Source organism: Triticum dicoccoides, chromosome 4B (genome assembly GCF_002162155.2).
Source record: "Triticum dicoccoides isolate Atlit2015 ecotype Zavitan chromosome 4B, WEW_v2.0, whole genome shotgun sequence".
Lineage (NCBI taxonomy): Eukaryota > Viridiplantae > Streptophyta > Magnoliopsida > Poales > Poaceae > Triticum > Triticum dicoccoides.
In genome coordinates, this window is record NC_041387.1 from 229,787 (window position 1) to 236,563 (window position 6,777).

The window sequence follows — 6,777 nt, forward strand, 5'->3', positions numbered from 1 at the left end:
CTCTATAGATTTTGATGCCTAATATATAAGCAGCTTCTCCAAGGTCCTTCATTGAAAAACTTTTATTCAAGTAGGCCTTGATGCTGTCCAAGAGTTCTATATCATTTCCCATCAAGAGTATGTCATCTACATATAATATGAGAAATGCTACAGAGCTCCCACTCACTTTCTTGTAAACGCAGGCTTCTCCATAAGTCTGTGTAAATCCAAACGCTTTGATCATCTCATCAAAGCGAATGTTCCAACTCCGAGATGCTTGCACCAGCCCATAAATCGAGCGTTGGAGCTTGCACACTTTGTCAGCATTCTTAGGATCGACAAAACCTTCCGGCTGCATCATATACAATTCTTCCTTAAGGAAACCATTAAGGAATGCCGTTTTGACGTCCATTTGCCATATTTCGTAATCATAGAATGCGGCAATTGCTAACATGATTCGGACGGACTTTAGCTTCGCTACCGGTGAGAAAGTCTCATCGTAGTCAACCCCTTGAACTTGTCGATAACCCTTAGCGACAAGCCGAGCTTTATAGATGGTCACATTACCATCCGCGTCTGTCTTCTTCTTAAAGATCCATTTATTTTCTATGGCTCGCCGTTCAACGGGCAAGTTAGTCAAAGTCCATACTTCGTTCTCATACATGGATCCTATCTCGGATTTCATGGCTTCCAGCCATTTGTCGGAATCCGGTCCCGCCATCGCTTCTTCATAGTTCGAAGGTTCACCGTTGTCCAACAACATGATTTCCAAGACAGGGTTGCCGTACCACTCTGGTGCGGAACGTGTCCTTGTGGACCTTCGAATTTCAGTAGGAGCTTGATCAGAAGTATCTTGATCATTATCATTAACTTCCTCTCTAGTCGGTGCTGGCACCTCAGGAACATTTTCTTGAGTTGCGCCATTTTCCGGTTCAAGAGGCAATACTTCATCAAGCTCTACTTTCCTCCCACTTACTTCTTTCGAGAGAAACTCTTTCTCCAGAAAGGACCCATTCTTGGTAACAAAGATCTTGCCTTCGGATCTGAGGTAGAAGGTGTACCCAATAGTTTCTTTTGGGTACCCTATGAAGACGCATTTTTCCGATTTGGGTTCGAGCTTTTCAGGTTGAAGTTTCTTGACATAAGCATCGCATCCCCAAACTTTTAGAAACGACAGCTTAGGTTTCTTCCCAAACCATAATTCATACGGTGTCGTCTCAACGGATTTCGACGGAGCCCTATTTAAAGTGAATGCGGCAGTCTCTAAAGCATAGCCCCAAAAAGAAAGCGGTAAATCGGTAAGAGACATCATAGATCGCACCATATCTAACAGAGTGCGATTACGACGTTCGGACACACCATTACGCTGAGGTGTTCCAGGCGGCGTGAGTTGTGAAACTATTCCACATTTTCTTAAGTGTGCGCCAAACTCGTGACTCAAGTATTCTCCTCCACAATCTGATCGTAGAAACTTGATTTTCCTGTCACGTTGATTTTCAACCTCACTCTGAAATTCCTTGAACTTTTCAAAGGTTTCAGACTTGTGTTTCATTAAGTAGATATACCCATACCTACTTAAATCATCAGTGAGGGTGAGAACATAACGATAGCCACCGCGAGCCTCAATACTCATTGGACCGCACACATCGGTATGTATGATTTCCAATAAGTCGGTTGCTCGCTCCATTGTTCCTGAGAACGGAGTCTTGGTCATTTTACCCATAAGGCATGGTTCGCACGTGTCAAATGATTCATAATCAAGAGACTCTAAAAGTCCATCAGCATGGAGCTTCTTCATGCGTTTGACACCTATGTGACCAAGGCGGCAGTGCCACAAGTATGTGGGACTATCATTATCAACTTTACTTCTTTTGGTACTCACATTATGAACATGTGTAGCATCACGTTCGAGATTCATAAAGAATAAACCATTCACCATAGGAGCATGACCATAAAACATATCTCTCATAAAAATGGAACAACCATTATTCTCAGATTTAAAAGAGTAGCCATCTCGAATTAAACGAGATCCTGATACAATGTTCATGCTCAAAGCTGGCACTAAATAACAATTATTAAGGTTTAAAACTAATCCCGAAGGGAGATGCAGAGGCAGCGTGCCGACGGCGATCACATTGACCTTGGAACCATTCCCGACGCGCATCGTCACCTCGTCCTTTGCCAGTTTCCGCTTATTCCGCAGCCCCTGCTTTGAGTTACAAATGTGAGCAACTGCACCGGTATCAAATACCCAGGAGCCACTACGGGCACTAGTAAGGTACACATCAATTACATGTATATCACATATACCTTTTGTTTTGCCGGCCTTCTTATCCGCTAAGTACTTAGGGCAGTTCCGCTTCCAGTGACCGCTTCCCTTGCAATAAAAGCACTCAGTCTCGGGCTTGGGTCCATTCTTTGACTTCTTCCCGACAGCTTGCTTGCCGGGCACGGCAACCTCCTTGCCGTCCTTCTTGAAGTTCTTTTTACCCTTGCCTTTCTTGAACTTAGTGGTTTTATTGACCATCAACACTTGATGTTCCTTCCTGACTTCTACCTCTGCTGATTTCAGCATAGCAAATACTTCAGGAATGGTCTTTTCCATCCCCTGCATATTGAAGTTCATCACAAAGCTCTTGTAGCTTGGTGGAAGCGACTGGAGGATTCTGTCAATGACCGCATCATCCGGGAGATTAACTCCCAGCTGAGTCAAGCGGTTATGCAACGCAGACATAGTGAGTATGTGCTCACTGACAGAACTGTTTTCCTCCATCTTACAGCTGAAGAATTTGTCGAAGACTTCATATCTCTCGACCCGGGCATGAGCTTGGAAAACCATTTTCAGCTCTTCGAACATCTCATATGCTCCATGTCTCTCAAAACGCTTTTGGAGCCCCGACTCTAGGCTGTAAAGCATGCCGCACTGAACGAGGGAGTAGTCATCGAAACGTGCCTGCCAAGCGTTCATAACATCTTGTTCTGCAGGGAGAACGGGTGCGTCACCAAGCGGTGCTTGTAGGACATAATCTTTCTTGGCAGCTATGAGGATGATCCTCAGGTTCCGGACCCAGTCCGTATAGTTGCTGCCATCGTCTTTCAGCGTTGAAGTTGAGGACTATGTTGGCCATTTGATCTACAAGACATATTGCAAAGATTTTAGACTAAGTTCATGATAATTAAGTTCAACTAATCAAATTATTAGTGAACTCCCACTTAGATTAGACATCCCTCTATCCATCTAAGTATTACATGATCCGAGTTAAACTAGACCGTGTCCGATCATCACGTGAGACGGACTAGTCAACATCGGTGAACATCTTCATGTTGATCGTATCTTCTATACGACTCATGCTCGACCTTTCGGTCTTCTGTGTTCCAAGGCCATGTCTGTACATGCTAGGCTCGTCAAGTCAACCTAAGTGTTTGCATGTGTAAATCTGTCTTACACCCGTTGTATGTGAACGTCTGAATAAAACACCCGATCATCACGTGGTGTTTTGAAACAGCGAACTGTCGCAACGGTGCACAGTTAGGGGGAACACTTCTTGAATTTATTGTGAGGGATCATCTTATTTACTACCGTCTTTCTAAGTAAACAAGATGCAAAACATGATAAACATCACATGCAATCAAATAATGTGCGTGACATGATATGGCCAATATCACATAGCTCCTTTGATCTCCATCTTGGGGCTCCATGATCATCTTGTCACCGGCTTGACACCATGATCTCCATCATCATGATCTCCATCATCGTGTCTCCATGAAGTTGCTCGCCAACTATTACTTCTACTACTATGGCTAACGCGTTTAGCAATAAAGTAAAGTAATTTACATGGCGTTTCTTGATGACACGCAGGTCATATAAAAGAATAAAGACAACTCCTATGGCTCCTGCCGGTTGTCATACTCATCGACATGCAAGTCGTGATTCCTATTACAATAGCATGAACATCTCATACATCACATATAGATCATTCATCATTCATCACAACTTTGGCCATATCATATCACAAACCACTTGCTGCAAAAACAAGTTAGACGTCCTCTAATTGTTGTTGCAAGTTTTTTACGTGGCTGAATTAGGGTTCTAGCAAGAACGTTTTCTTACCTACGTTAAAGCCACAACGTGATTTGTCAACTTCTATTTACCCTTCATAAGGACCCTGTTCATCGATTCCGCTCCAACTAAAGTAGGAGAGACAGACACCCGCCAGCCACCTTATGCAACTAGTGCATGTTAGTCGGTGGAACCGGTCTCACGTAAGCGTACGTGTAAGGTTGGTCCGGGCCGCTTCATCCCACAATACCGCTGAAGCAAGAAAGGACTAGTAACGGCAAGAAAGTTGACAAATCTACGCCCACAACAAATTGTGTTCTACTCTCGCAAGAAGAACTACGCATAGACCTAGCTCATGATGCCACTGTTGGGGAACGTTGCAGAAAACAAAAATTTTCCTACTCGTTTCACCAAGATCATCTAGGAGTTCATCTAGCAACGAGTCATTGGATGCATCTACGTACCTTGTAGATCGCGAGCGGAAGCGTTCAAAGAACGGGGATGATGTAGTCGAACACGACGTGATTCGAATCACCGGAGATCCTAGCACCGAACGGACGGCACCTCCGCGTTCAACACACGTACGGAACAGCCACGTCTCCTCCTTCTTGATCCAGCAAGGGAGGGAGGAGAGGTTGAGGGAGATGGCACCAGCAGCAGCACGACGGCGTGGTGTTGATGGAGCTGCAGTACTCCGACAGAGCTTCGCTAAGCACTATGGAGGTGGAGGAGGTGTTGGGGAGGGAGAAGGAGGCAACCAAAGGCCAAGGACTCAAGGTATGAAGTCCCTCCTCTCCCCCACTATATATAGGGGTGCCAAGGGGGGGTGGCCGGCCCTAGGAGATCCAATCTCCTAGGGGTGCGGCGGCCAAGGGGGTTTCCCTCCCCCCCAAGGCACCTAGGAGGTGCCTTGCCCTCCTAGGACTCTTGCCCCCTTGAACCCTAGGCGCATGGGCCTATGTGGGGCTGGTGCCCTTGGCCCAAGCAGGCCAAGGCGCACCCCCTACAGCCCATGTGGCCCCCGGGGATGGGTGGCCCCACCCGGTGGACCCCCGGGACCCTTCCGGTGGTCCCGGTACAATACCGATAACCCCGAAACTTGTCCCGATGCCCGAAACAGGACTTCCCATATATAAATCTTTACCTCCGGACCATTCCGGAACTCCTCGTGACGTCCGGGATCTCATCCGGGACTCCGAACAACATTCGGGTTACTGCATATACATATCCCTACAACCCTAGCGTAACCGAACCTTAAGTGTGTAGACCCTACGGGTTCGGGAGACAAGCAGACATGACCGAGACGACTCTCCGGTCAATAACCAACAGCGGGATCTGGATACCCATGTTGGCTCCCACATGCTCCACGATGATCTCATAGGATGAACCACGATGTCGAGGATTCTATCAACCCCGTACGCTATTCCCTTTGTCTATCGATATGTTACTTGCCCGAGATTCGATCGTCGGTATCCCAATACCTCGTTCAATCTCGTTACCGGCAAGTCACTTTACTCGTACCGTAATGCATGATCCCGTGACCAAACACTTGGTCACTCTGAGCTCATTATGATGATGCATTACCGAGTGGGCCCAGTGATACCTCTCCGTCATACGGAGTGACAAATCCCAGTCTTGATCCAAGTCACCCAACAGACACTTTCGGAGATACCCGTAGTCTACCTTTATAGTCACCCAGTTACGTTGTGACGTTTGGCATACCCAAAGCACTCCTACGGTATCCGGGAGTTACACGATCTCATGGTCTAAGGAAAAGATACTTTGACATTGCAAAACTCTAGCAAACGAACTATACGATCTTGTGCTATGTTTAGGATTGGGTCTCGTCCATCACATCATTCTCCCAATGATGTGATCTCGTTATCAATGACATCCAGTGTCCATAGTCAGGAAACCATGACTATCTGTTGATCAACGAGCTAGTCAACTAGAGGCTCACTAGGGACATGTTGGTGTCTGTTATTCACACATGCATTACGATTTCCGGATAACACAATTATAGCATGAATAAAGACAATTATCATGAACAAGGAAATATAATAATAATGCTTTTATTATTGCCTCTAGGGCATATTTCCAACATATATACATATATAGATGTTGTTAGATGTTTTTGTATATATATGAAAACTTGGCCAATTTTTTTCTGTAGTAGATGATGATATATGAAAACTAGCTTGGTCAATTTTTTGCACTAGATGATGATGATGATATATGATGATATATGAAAACTTTTTTAGATGTATATATATGTTGATGGTGATGTAATTTTGTTTGATGATATATGATGATGTAATTTTGTCGATATACCCCCTCCCCGATAACTTCGACATGAGGGGGGGGCGATATACCCCCTCCCCGATAACATTTTTTTCTATGTATATGTCGTCGTTATCGATATACCCCCTCCTCGATAACTTCGACATGAGGAGAAGAAGAAGGAGAAGAAGAGGAGAGGAAGAAGAGGAGAAAAAAAATAAGAAGAGGAAGTTTCTATTTTTTCTTCTTCTCCTCTATTCCTTCTTCTTCTCCTGTTTTTTCTTCTTCTTTTTTTTCTTCTTTTTTTTCTTCTTCTTCTCCTCTATTTTTTCTTCTTCCTCCTCTTCTTATTTATTATCGGGAACTAGGGTGTTGGAAACTAGGGTAGAGGGTCGAGGGTCGCCGGGGGTCAAGGGTCGTCGAGGGGTCGAGGGTCGTCGAGGGGTCAAGGGTCATCG